The 14,147-nt window shown below is 35.6% G+C and overlaps 1 long non-coding RNA gene and 1 pseudogene across 1 annotated transcript in view; one reads left to right on the top strand and one right to left on the bottom strand.

Annotated features, from left to right (window-relative positions):
• Window positions 1-14,147, top strand: part of LOC116871633 — a 64,619-nt gene that overhangs the window by 24,889 nt on the left and 25,583 nt on the right. The gene's annotated exons all lie outside the window — the stretch shown is intronic.
• Window positions 12,348-13,398, bottom strand: LOC116871631 (annotated as a pseudogene).

Raw genomic sequence — 14,147 nt, 5'->3', positions numbered from 1 at the left:
CATTTAGTCCATAGCACAAAACTAGTTCACTCTATGACATGAAGGAGAGATTAATTGGAGATGGGTCCAGTGTTTTTTCCAGCCCTAAACCAAGGGCTGTAAGCCACACAGGGCACACATGACCCGAAGAGACGGAACCATCTCTACTTGGAGGTGACATGTAGTGATCCTTGGCCCTTTGTCGGTCTTCTGGGATTCCTATGTTTCTGCTATCAGGCTTATTGATCATTGACATCTACCTTCTAGTCTTTGTCACTTAGCTTGAGGATCTGACACTTGTTAAATCACACGAGCCCTTGGAAGGGTGAATACTTTCAAATTGTCTTCAGTTAACATTTATCCATTTCTTCACCACTATTAATAGAGCACCTGTTCTGAGTAGGGTCAGGTACTAGAGTCCAGGATATGTAGATGAACAGAGCAGACCTTGTCATCCCTCTTTACAGACCTCAAATGCATATTCTGGTCATTTACTGGCATTTACTGTGTAGATTTTGTAGTGCTATGAGCAAGAGAACCTAATGGTACTGGATTTTCCAAGAAGGCAAGACCAACCAGATGAGAGGAGTGAAAAAATAGTACCAAAAAGACCCTTCTGGACATCTCTCTAGGGCTAACTGGTTTTTCAGAACTGGCTGCTTAAATTCCAAGTGGGAGTGGGAGACACATTTTCCTTCTGCCAGTTTCCCAAAGTTTCCTTATTGTATCACAACATATATCATACACTTTTAAGAGGCAAAGCTCAGAGACTTACTCTTTTGCTTGGAGGAAAAGAAATACCCTTTTGCTTGGAGAAGGTACTACTTGCTAAATGTTTAAGCCTAAGTGTTTCCCTCCAAAGGACTTTGAAAATAGTATCTAAATTGTTTATTTGACATCAAGGAATGAGATGGTGATGGAAGAGATGAGAGACAATCTATTTTTATTACAAATTTTTAAATGTTTAAAAAATATTTAGATGTGAAATCTCCTTAGTTGCCAAATTCCTGGTTCAGTTTTCTCTTTATTTTCACTAAAATTGGAGGTTTTTCTAAAGAGAGAAAACAGTACTTCTTAACATACAGTCCTGGATTTTTGCCTTATTGGTCAATGTTTTAGGGTTAATACAGGATATATTTTGGCCATACGTGTCTGAGGAAAAAAAATCAACAATTTTACTTCCTGGGGGAAAAAAAAATCTGTTTTTTTAAGGATGAGGAAGGATAGAAATGAGGACTAATTCCGTAGAAAAATCTGACAAGAAGACTGCCCGTGGAATATGAATACTTGCTTTCTAAGCAGAGGCAGGCTACTGAGCATTTTAGATCCTCTGATTACACAATCTGTTATAATGTAAGCAGCTATCAATTTTAAGCTCAAAATGGATTTTCCTAGTGGGCCATGTGTAAAAACTCTTTCCAAATGAAAAATAAAAATCTGATTGTGTGTTAACTGTGAACTGTTTTAGCTGAATAGAACTATGAAAGAGATTGATTCAGGTAGAGACGTTAATGGGTTTTCCTTTTGTTTTGTCATCAAAAGCAAAAGAAAGTATACATAGGTTAGTTACCTGATTAATCCAGGGGGAGGTCTCAGTTATGCTGGTGATGGTACTGGCATTAAAATGAGAATTAAAACACTTTTTTATGTTAAAATTATGGTTTTACTTTAATGGAAAATAACCCTGTATACACTGAATCTGGTTGTTTGTAGGCAAGATTTTAATTAGCACTATTGTAAGAGAGTCAGATTCCTGGAGGGGACCTGGCAAAGAGCTCTGGGGCCTTCAATACATTTATTCATTTACTTAACAGATTCATTCATGCCGTATCATAAGATTTATTGGAATCTGGCGAATTATTTGGAACTAGCATTATTGCTAATTTCCAAAGAGAGGAGTAAAAGGCTTTGACCTAAATTCCTGGAACATTTGTGTGGCTGCTATTTTGAATTCCAGAGATACTTTTGCAAAAGGTAAAAGGGCTTTCAGAGAGACTCTTTATCCCCACCCCATCCTGCAGCTTCTATTCACTGATAGAATTTTGAAGTAACTGAATAATTTATAATTTTCAGCCACATTTAATTAATTTTCCACCTCATTACTGTTTACAATTGCTACTTCACATTGAATAATGACTGCGTTTGCTTATTTGCTGCATACACTGCTATGGTCAGAATAAAAGCTGCACATTTGCAAATATAAAGAAGTGTGTTTAAGGAACCAAAAAAGGGAGATGCTTCACTTATTCTATAGACTCTTATTGCATAATTGAGAATTTTCATAACAATATAAAATAGAGGTTCTTAACCCCGGAGTCTGTGAATTATAGGTCAATTCTTAGGGTGCAGGGTCTCTGAATCTACTGATATTGTAGGCAGAATTTCAAACATGTGTGCATGTAGGGGCGCCTGGGTGGCTCAGTGGGTTAAGCCTCTGCCTACGGCTCAGGTTATGATCTCAGTGTCCTGGGATCAAGCCCCGCATCGGGCTCTCTGCTCAGTGGGGAGCCTGCTTCCCTCTCTCTCTGCCTGCCTCTCTGCCTACTTGTGATCTCTCTGTCAAATAAATAAATAAAATCTTTAGAAAAAAAAAACAAACATGTGCATGTATACTTTTTACTAGATTTTTCTCACTTTTGTCAGAATCCCCACAGTGTTCAAGATTCAAAGAACCAATTAAGAACTATGCTAAATTTTAAATAAAAAATCAATGAAGATACAGGTAATTTTTGAAAGCTGCCATAGAACTAATTTTCTTCCAAATGATAATTTAGAGATGTTGGAAAGCAACTCTCCAAGTGAATATATTTATTAAGTGCTTATTACCAGCAAAGAATCGTTTTACTGTGCACTGCCTTGGTATAGACTTATTGTAGTATTTAAGGTAGGGGCTTTGTCCTGTTGAATAATGGCAGCTACTTGTAAGATTGATGATGTGAAAAAATAGAACAAACTTGCTATTTCACAGGGAATCAAACATTTTGGTTGTCAACGCATTGTCTTACATAACTTAATAAACATGGATAAGCAAATTTCCAGCAATTTAATACATGTTTCTCTGTTGCTTTTGTTTAGCACTTAAGTTTCCCAGTTGCTTTCATACCCGCTATCTTGTTTGATCATCACAATTATATCTTGATGCATATGTGGCAGGAATTGTAACACTGTTGTTGTCATAGGTAAGCAATGTGAAGTTGTTGCATAAGTTGAACACAGCTAATAGGAGCCAGATTTGTTGTAGCCAGATTTGACTTCTCAAAGTGTGTGTGTGTGTGTGTGTGTTATGGCACTGCAACATGTTGCTTTTCTATATGTTAACAATGGCAGGTATTATTCTTAACCTAATAATTCAGATTAGGTTGTTTATTCCTGGGACTATTGCTATCAGTGTATAGTTCAAAATAAAACCTCTCACGCATTAAACCGTATGATAATTTGGATTCTAAATAAGGTGATATAAAATAATATAATTTTATTATTTTCAAATAATAAAAGTAGTTGTACAAGTCAGGAAATGACAGATGCTGGCAAGGATATGGAGAAAGGGGAACCCTCCTACACTGTTGGTGGGAATGCAAGCTGGTGCAACCACTCTGGAAAACAGCATGGGGGTTCCTCAAAAAGGTGAAAATAGAGCTACCCTATGACCCAGCAATTGCACTACTGGGTATTTACCCTAAAGATACAAATGTAGTGATCCACAGGGGCACATGCACCCAAATGTTTATAGCAGCAATGTCCACAATAGCCAAACTATGGAAAGAACCTAGATGTCAATCAACAGATGAATGGATTGGGGCGCCTGGGCGGCTCAGTGGGTTAAAGCCTCTGCCTTCGGCTTGGGTCATGATCCCAGGGTCCTGGGATCGAGCCCCACATCAGGCTCTCTGCTCGGCAGGAAGCCTGCTTCCTCCTCTCTCTGCCTGCCTCTCTGCCTACTTGTGATCTCTGTCAAATAAATAAATAAAATCTTTAAAAAAAAATAACAGATGAATGGATTAAGAAGCTGTGATATATATATACAAAGGAATACTATGCAGCCATCAAAAGAAATGAAATCTTGCCATTTGTGATGATGTGGATAGAACTAGAGGGTATTAGGCTTAGCAAAATAAGTCAATTGGAAAAAGACAACTATCATATGATCAATATAAGGAAGTGGAGATGCAACATGGGGGGCTTTGGGGATAGGAAAAGAATAAATGAAACAAGATGGGATTGGGAGGGAGACAAACCATAAGAGACTCTTCATCTCACAAAACAAACTGAAGGTTTCTGGGGGGAGGGGGATAGGGAGAAGGTGGTTGGGTTATGGACACTGGGGAGGGTATGTGCTATGGTGAGTGCCATGAAGTGTGTAAACCTGGCAATTCACAGACCTGTACCCCTGGGGCTAATAATACATTATATGCTAATAAAAAAAATTAAAATAAAAAGTAGTTGTAAATCACAGTTCATTGTATATCATGTGGCATGTTTCAGGCTCATTTTTAGTCATATCAATAAAGTCACTAACTTTACCACCTAGTCCCTAACTTCCCTAGGCTAACACTTTCCTATGTTTTGTATGTATGTCACATACAATTTTAGAATTTTCCACCACTCAAAATATCCCTCAAATCTATTTGCAGTTACTCCTTATTCCAAACCCCAGGCCAAGAGAACCACTGGGTTTGCTTACAGTTTTTATAGATTTATTCTTCCTGGAAGTTTCAGATCAATAGAGTGATATGCTCTAGTCTTGAGAATATGTCTAGAGGATCACCTATGTTATAGCACACATTCATATTTCACTCCTTTTTATTGTTGAATAATATTTCATAGTATGGATGTGCACATTTTATTGGTACATTCGTCACTTGCTGGACATTGCATTGTTTCTAGTTTTTGACTAATATTAATATCAGTGCTGTGAACATTCATGTGCAGGTCTTTTGTGGATATGTCTCATAGGTAAGTAGATATCTAACAATATAAGTACTAGGATATATGATGAGTATATGTTTAATATTTCAAGAAACTGCCCTGTATTCCAAGGTGGCTGTACATTTTACATTCCCACCAACAATAGATGAGGGTCCTGGTTTCTCCACATCCTTACCAGCTCTTGGCCTTGTCAGTCTTTTTGCCTATAGCAATTCTAGTTGACATGTAGTTATAGCCCATTGTGCTTTAATTTCTACTTCCGTAATGACTGTAATAGTGAACGTCTTTTCAATACTTATTAGTCATATATATATATATTTTATAAAATATTTATTCAAATCTTTGCCCATTTCTTAACTGGGCTGTTTATGTTTTCATTATTGAGCTGAATAACTTATTTATATATTGTGGATACAGATTCTTTATCTGTTACATAACTTGATAATTTCTCCCACATAGTGGCTTATCCTTTAATTTTCTTAACAGAGCCATTGAGCAGAGGTTGTTGATTTTGATGAAGTCCAATTTATTATGTTCATTTTGGGGAACTATGCTTTTGTTGTCTCTAATCAATCTGTACCTAACCTCGAGTATCAGTGATTTCTTGTGTTTCCTCTTAGACATCTTATAGCTTTAGGCTTTATATGTAAATCTGTGATCTATTTTGAGTTAATTTTTGCATTTAATATCAGGTAAGATTTAAGTCCTTTTTTTCTTTTTTTTGTTTTTTGTTTTTCTTTACATGTGGAAATCCAATTGTTCAGCACTATTTGTTGAAAAAAAAATCTGTGCTATCTCTACTCAATTGCTTTTGCACCTTCGTTAAAAATCAGTTGCCTATAAATGTTTGAATGAATTTCTGGACAGTCTATCATGTTTCATCGATCTATTTATCTGTCTTTATGCTAGCCCCACACAGCTTTATTGTAGCTGTACAGGAATTTTTGAAATTGGGTAATGGAAGTCCTCCTATGTTATTCTTTGTCAAATTTGCTTTGGCTATTCTATGTCCTTTGCATTTTCATACAGATTTTAGTTTCAACTTGTCAATTCCTTTCTTTTTTTAAAGATTTTATTCATTTATTTGACAGACAGAGATCATTAGTAGGCAAAGAGGCAGGTAGAGAGAGAGGGGGGAAGCAGGCTCCCCACTGAGCAGAGAGCCCTTGATCCCAGGACCCTGGGATCATGACCTGAGATAAAGGCAGAGGCTTAACACACTGCGCCACCCAGGCGCCCCTCAACTTGTCAATTTCTAACAAGTTTTCTGGCATTTTTGATCAGGATTGTGTGAAATCTATAAATTCATTTGGTGACCATTTGTTTCATATTGGGTTTTCTGATTAATGAACATGGTATATTCTACATTTATTTAGGTCTTTAATTTCTTTCATCATCGTTTTGTAGCTTTCAGAATACCAGTCTTTCATATCTTTTGTCAAATTTATCCCTAAAAATTTCATATTTTTAGGTACTATTGTAAATGACATGAGTTTTAAGTATTAATTTCTGATAGGATTGTGCTAAAATGTGTAAGTAATATTTTTATGTATCCTGTTGAATCCTGTAATTTAGGTAAGCTCACTTATTAGTTTTAGTAGTTTTTTGGTGATTTCATTAGATTTTTCTACATAGTTGATCATGTCTGTTAATTATTCCTTTCCAGGATGGATGCCTTTTATTTCTTTGTATTTCCTTATTGCACTGGCTAGACTTTCCAGTAAAATGTTGAATAAAAGTGGTAAGAGCTGATGTCCTTGTCTTGTTTTTAATCTAAGGAGGATACTTAGTCTTTCACCATTAATATGATAGTAGCTATAAGCTTTTCACTGATGTTCTTTATCAGATTAAGAGTTCCCTTCCATCCCTACTTTGCTGAGAGCTTTTGTGAGGAATGACTGAAATTTTATCAGATGCTTTTTCTGCATCTATTAAGATGATCATTGTGGTTTTTCTTTTCTTTTCTATTTTTTCTAGTTTGATAATACGGTGGATTATATTGATTGATTTTGAGATGTTAATCCAACTTTGCACTCTTGGGATAAACTAGTTGGTCATAATGTATTATACTTTTTAGATATTGTCAGATTCAATTTGCTAAAATTTTGATAGAAAATTTTTATTTATGTTTATGAAGGATGTTAGTCTATATTTTTTATAATAATTGTTTGGTTTTGGTAGCAGGGTGTAGTATGAGTTGGGAAATATTCTCTCTTCTTTAATTTTCCTGAAATTGTTTGTGTAGAATTGATATTATTTCTTCTTAATAATATTCACTGGTATGCCATTTGGGCCTGGAGTTTTCATTGTGGGAAGATTTTAAACTACAAATTCAATTACTTTAATAAAAGATAAGTAATTATTCATGTTATATTTTACTTTTTGGTTGATCATTGATGGTTAGTATCATTCAAAGAATTTGTCAATTTTGTCTAAGTTGTAGATTTTATTGCCATAAAGTTGTTTATATTATTTATGTATTAATGTTCACACATCATCTTTTTAGTATCTATAGAGTCTATTGTTACTAATCCTTTATTGATCCTGATATTGATAATTGTGTCTACTGTCTTTTTTCCCCCTCATCATCTGGCTAGAGGTTTATTAATTTTACTGATTTTCTCAAAGATCTAGGTTTAGGTTTCCTTGATTTTTCTCTGTTGGCTTTTTGTTTTCTATTTCATTGTTTTTCACTCTAAATTTATTAAAGCCTTTATTCTGCCTATGTTGGGCTTAACTTGATCTTCTCTTTGTATTTTCTTAAGATGGAAGCCAATGATAAATTCTTTTACCTTTTGTGAAAGAGTCTGAAGAGGACTGAAAATAAAGTCTGAAAATAAAGTCTGAAGAGCACTTTATTTTGCCTTCTTGTTGGATTCTGGGCATAAGATTCTAGGTTAGCAGGACTTTTTATTATTTTAGTATTTCAAAGATGTTGCTCTACTTTAATTGTTTCTGATAAGAAGTTGATGTTATCTTTACATTTGTTACTCTGTTGGTAATATGTCTATTATCTGATTACTTTTAAGATTTTCCTTTTATTACTGACTTTGAGCAATTTGATTATGATGTGAGCCTTGGTGTAGCTTTTTTCATATTTCTTGTGCTTAACGTTGATTGAGCTTCTTCAATAAGTGGATTTATAGTTTTTAACAAATTTGGAAACATTTTAGACTTTATTTTTTTCAAATACTTTTTCTTTTCCCTCTTCTTTCCTTCCATTCAGGAATTTTAATTGAAATTATCCCATACTCACTGATACTTTGAACATTTAAAAAAATTATTTGTTCTGTGTTTCATTTTTGTTAATTTTTATTGCTGTATCTTCAAGTTCACTAATCTTTTCTTCTGCAATGTTTAATCTGCCATTAATCCTATTCAGTGTATTAGTCATCTCACATATTACAGTTTTCTTTTCCAGAAGTTTGATTTGGGTCTTTTAAAAAATATCATCTATGTTTCTTCTTAACTTCTAAATATATGGAATGCAGTTATAATGACTTTTAATGTTCTTGTCTGACAGTTTTAACATCTATATCAGTTCTGGATCAGTTTTGATTGATTTTTTTTCCTCATCATAGATTCTTCTTTCCTTGCTTCTTTCCATGACTAATAATTTTTTATTGGTTCTCAAGCTTTGAATTTTATCTTTTTGGTAGCTAGATATTTTTATATTCTTATAAATATTATTTAGGATTATTCTGTGATGTAGTTAAGTTACTTGTGAGCCATTGAACCTCTCAGGCCTTCCTTTTTAGATTTATTATGCAGAACAAGACCATTTTATTCCAAGACTAGTTATTTACTAGTTACTAGTTATTTACCACTACTAAAGTAAGACTGTTTCAGTACCCTGTGAATTATGAGAATTTCCCATCTGGCTGCTATAAGAAAACAGATTTTTTTAATCTGATGTGAGCCACATATACTGTTCCCTTTAATCCTTTCAGGTAACTCTTTCTCTAGCCTAGAGTAATTTCCTTATGCTCATGCACTAAGTAGCACTCAACTAAATATCCTAGGGTATCTTTTGCAAATATCTGAAATTCTCTCTTTGTCTATCTCTCTGCTTTCTAATACTCTCTCCTCATAACTAAAACCACCGTGGTTTCCCCAACTTAGAAAGTTGGCTGTCTCCTTTGGATTCCCCCTCTCTACCTCATGTCCTGGAATCTTTTTCAAGGCAGTAAACTAGGGCAATTATAAGGTTCACTCCATTTATCTTCTGTCTCTCAATGGTCACTGTATTTTGTTGCCTAAGGTCTAGTCTTTTGAAAAACATTTTTTATATTTTGCTCTTTTTTAAATTAAAGGGTAAATTTGGCCCCCAATATCATCAACTTTGCAAAGCGTAAGTTCCTCTCAATCTTCTTTTGTAATAAAAGTTTTCTTATCTTCCAAGAGACCAAAAAAAAAAAAAAAAAAAAGCTTATTTGGTCATATAGTTTGGTACTTACACATTTGCTTGCTAAAGACAGAATTTTCTAAGTTAATCTCTTGAGGAGTTTTCTTGATCAATTTTCTAAACAGTGACAAAACCTCTTTTCTTTAACCCCTAGTGATCCTTTTAAGAATACAACAATTTAATTGATAACAATCATTTTATCACACAGTTTTCAATTAGTCCTGGCAGTCCTTTCTTTTCTCTGCTTTTCTCCTTTGTAACTCGATTGCAGAGCTGGCTAAGAAGCTCCATTCTTCTTCTGGCAAGGATCCCTCTGTGCAAAGGTTTTTGGGGATGACTAGCCTAAAGATGGTTCCTTCCAGCTGCAATTTAAAGTGTTGAGCTGAAAAGAGAGCCTAATTCATTTGATTTCTGATCTCTGTGATAGCATATCCCTCCCTAATTCATTTGATTTCTGATCTCTGTGATAGCATATCCCTCCCTAAGCAGTGGGAGAGTCAAGGTCAGCTGCAGTTAATCATCATAGGATTTGAACTTCAAAAAAATGGAAATAGAAGATTTTCATAGAGATCCCTTATATCCTTTTGTTTCCTTTCCAAGACTTACAAGAGCATATTTATTTTTTTCAGTCTCAGGATAGAATGAAATCATTATTCAGCCTTATCCTAAGAGGGTAAGAATCTAGCTAAATATCCATTTAAAAATATTTCCTTTTCTTAAATGTACATTCCTCAATGGATTTTGTGAGGATTACTGAGCTTCTGTTTTTGTTTTCCATTTTTCCCTTTTTGTAAAATAGACTAGGCTCCTTAGAGGAAAGTAATTCAATAAAATACTTGTCTAAAGTGTGAGGTTTAGAAGACATCTATTGAAGAAGGCTAGACAAGGAGAAAAGGGAGGAAATGACTTACACATCAAGGATCCTTCATCCACTCATTTTGTGGATGAAGACTTACTGGCAGATCTATTACACCTGCAGAGAAGGCTTTGGGCTCTAGGCCATGTAGACTGGATTCAAATCCTGGTTTTTCCCTTTATGGCTGAGCAATCTTGGCCAAGTTACATAACTTTTCTCTATCTCTATTTCCCCATCAGTAAATGGGAGTAGTGGTAGCACCTCTTTTGTAGGTTTAATATAAAGATAATTCAAGTTAATATTTATAAAGCACTTAGAATAGTTCCTGGTATCCAGAAAGTACTATATAAATATCATATAAAATATGCATTTTAAAATATATTTACTGGGAAATATAACCATTTGTTGACCCAAGTTCACCCCATGTTCGGAACTGTCATTTTATGTAAATGTTATGAAGGTTGAACTCTACTAGGAAATGTAATTCAAATATCTGTAGAAGCACTTGCAAAAGAAACTTGAAAGTTTCTTGTCTCCTACTACAACAAATTAACAAAGCATTTTTTCATCAAAAATGTATTGAGGGCTTCCTGGATATTAGGCACAATGCAAGGTGCTAGGAATTTAAAGATGAAAAAAGCCCGAGTTCCGCTTAAGGAATATTGTAGTTAGCAGCCCAATATGTGGATCATTTTAAAACAGTGTACAGATACAGAAACAAGAATATTTCTAAGAAGTGCCAGATAAAATTTCCTATCACAGGTTGTGTGTGTATATAGAGGCAAGGGTTCAGAAAGTAGGTCAAAGAAAACCTGCTGGAGTTGGTGAGTGTAAATCAATCAAGCCATTTAGGAGGGAAAGGGTGTTCCTGGCAGAGGGAGAGAAACAGCACTGTGGTTCAGGGTACAAAGTAAGTCATATGTTCAGCACTGCTGGAGTTTAGTAAGAAAGCTGCAGCTCTGCAGTTTTGGGAACATTACCCTATTTTGCTAACAGTTTTTAACAGTGGTCTCTTCAGATAGGGCAGTGTTGTCTTTAAAGAGCTAATAAGCAAGAAAGAGACAGTGGTTGCCAGGGTGGAGGCTGGGTCCTGCAGGTTGACCATATCCTGTTGGGTCATTCTAGATTCTGGAACTGTGCTCAAGCTCTGAAGTTCAAGGTACAATTATATTACATCTTTGACAGGTGAACTGAGTCTCAGGGTTCATACATAATAACTAGATTCATAAGAAGCTGATTTTCAACCAGATATCATAGTATAAATACACATAGAACTGAATCTTACACATGGTAAGATTTGGCCAACCTACCACATGGTCACAGTGTTTCGAGTCCCCGCCTTGTTGGGCAAATCCCCTTAAGAAATCAGATTAGAGATCAGAATACTGACTGGTCAGCATCATAACTGAACAGAGATCATAGACATTCTTGGGGGACATTTCCAACAGCCTAGATTAGTGGAGTACCCACTCTCTCTTCAATCTGCAAACATCTCTATCTCAATGACATATATTGTTCCATGAGTGTGAGAAAAAGCAGCTTTTTCTGGAGACAACTGAATAAATTTGATAACTTATTGCTTCATAACTTCATAGTTTTAGAATTTTGCAAACAATGGACTTATTTTAACATGACCTTATTTTAACATGACTGTTACATTACAATATCATTGACTTGGCAACAGGTTTCTCTAACACCAGCTTCAAATTATGTATGTTGTGTTGTATTAAAGAAACACTCTGGTCTTCTTGAATGGATGTGGGGATGAGGGGTTTCTTTTGTTTCTTTACAAAAAAAAGTATTACAAAACCTCTCCCATTTTCAGTTACTGGTACCTGTTCACACCATTCATCATCTGTTGACTTTTTATTAGATTTCAAAGGAAAACTTTTTCTTCATCTCATCTTTCAATTCAGAGGACTTTTTTGGTAGCTGACTGCTTCCTAATTATAGTTTTTCATGTACTGCTAGAACCAGGCAATGAGGGAACTACTTAAACATGCATCTCTGGGTAAGTGGAGAATATTAGATGAAAGCTGAATGATAAAAACCAAAATGCAGTGAGAAGTTACTGTACTTCATTTGCTAACTTCCAAAGTAGAAGAGAAAACCTGAATGTACTATGTTTTCATTTTTTTAATGTGCAATTATTTATTTTTAAGTACTCTTATATGAAGGCCCTCATTTTTGAGTAACAGCAAGGCATTTTATTATCCACTCTTTCCATTCCTTAAAGGTTTCCACGGGTTTTGGTAAATTCACATTATCCTCATGACTGTAGTTTGTACTGACTTCAAGGGTGTATACAGGTTCATCATCAGTCTACCTCACCAGCACTGTATACACTGCAACTTGTGTAAACAGATAAGACTCAGGTTGAGGGGGTGCCAGTCAGCTTCTTCCAAGTGGCTGGAATCTTGCATTAGGCATGCAAGCTACTGGCAAAGTTGAAGTTCAAATATGTGCCAATCTCAGGGGTTAAAGTCTTAGAGGAGTGAAACAGCAGAACACTAATCACTTCAGGAATATAATAGTTACCAAAAACTGAATAGTCACTTGCAGATACTTTCTACAGCTTGTTTACTTTGTCTTCATAGCGTGAGCTATAAGCAGTCACTGCCATACCTGGCAAAGCTGAATATCCCCATACCACCTGCCAAAGAGGCCTGTCCAAAGACAAAATTCCAGGAGTCTCTTGGGTAAGTTCATTCATTGTTATTGCCACAATAAAGAAAGCATCTCCAGGTTTCTTCTTTTTTAAGAACTTGGGGATGTGCCCTGCTTGAATATGTAGGTTTTATGTGTTATCATTGGCTCTAAGGGAACACCTCATGATAGAGACAGGAATGAATTCTAGGAGTTCTACGTTCAAGCCATAGAAGAATACTTCACAGTCACCCTTGAGCCATTTACTATATTCCTCACAGATAATTCTCGTGTTTCCTAGAAATCCAATGCACTGTATATAAATACTGCATTTCTCTGGAGGGGGTGCCTTTCTGTAAGGATCACTGAAAAATTGTTCAAAGTCTTGGGGAGCCTCAGGATGAGAGATGAACCAATCTGACTGTGAATGCAAGTTAATGGGTCCAAAGAGGTCATTGTCTGGCTTGAAGGCTTCATTCAGCAATTGCCGTTTGCCAGCATCTAACTTATGCCATGACAAAAGTGTTGGGTTTTTTGAGATGAGAGCTGTTTTTAGTGTCTGCTTAGAGTGCTTTACTATTTGCATAATGACAGGTCTCTTCCATTCACATCGTGTTTCTATGTAGAGCTGTCATCCTTCCTTCTGAATGTGTCAAACAGCTGTTCTACCAGGAGGCTTTAGAGAGGAAGGCGCCCGTTGGAGTTTTTGCCATACAAGGACGGACATGCCTGGGCCTGGTTGACAAAGTGCTTTGAGGAGTGCCTTCACCCTTGCCAGGCCTCCATGCCAACCCCCTCTTGCATTGGCCTTTGTGTGCCTTATATTTTCATTTCTTAATTCTTTCTTTCTTGGTATGTCAGTTAGGACAAATCAATTCCTTGATCTCATCAACATTTTCAAGTCAATCTCATGCCATAAGAAATCACTGAATACTTTATATCATTTGAATTTTGTAGCACTTTAATCAATAAGTCAGTAATGGTTCACTGAATCTGGCAGTATAATATCTACTCTATAGGACAAATAATTATCTATAAAAAAAATCATTGGGGAGACAAGATACGATGCATGGAAAAATATCAAGTATGTTTTTTTATTAAAAATCAATGTGTAGGGCGCCTGGGTGGCTCAGTGGGTTAAGCCTCTGCCTTCGGCTCAGGTCATGATCTCAGGGTCCTGGGATCGAGTCCCGCATCGGGCTCTCTGCTCAGCAGGGAGCCTGCTTCCCTCTCTCTCTCTGCCTGCCTCTCTGTCTACTTGTGATCTTTCTCTGTCAAATAAATAAATAAAATCTTTAAAAAAAAAAAAAAAAAAAAAAAAAAAAAAAAAAAAAA

This window comes from Lontra canadensis, unplaced genomic scaffold (assembly GCF_010015895.1).
Source record: "Lontra canadensis isolate GAN:19392208 unplaced genomic scaffold, GSC_riverotter_1.0 scaffold27, whole genome shotgun sequence".
Taxonomy (NCBI): domain Eukaryota; kingdom Metazoa; phylum Chordata; class Mammalia; order Carnivora; family Mustelidae; genus Lontra; species Lontra canadensis.
The sequence above is the reverse complement of the archived record's forward strand: the minus strand, read 5'-3'. Positions and strand labels throughout refer to the sequence as shown.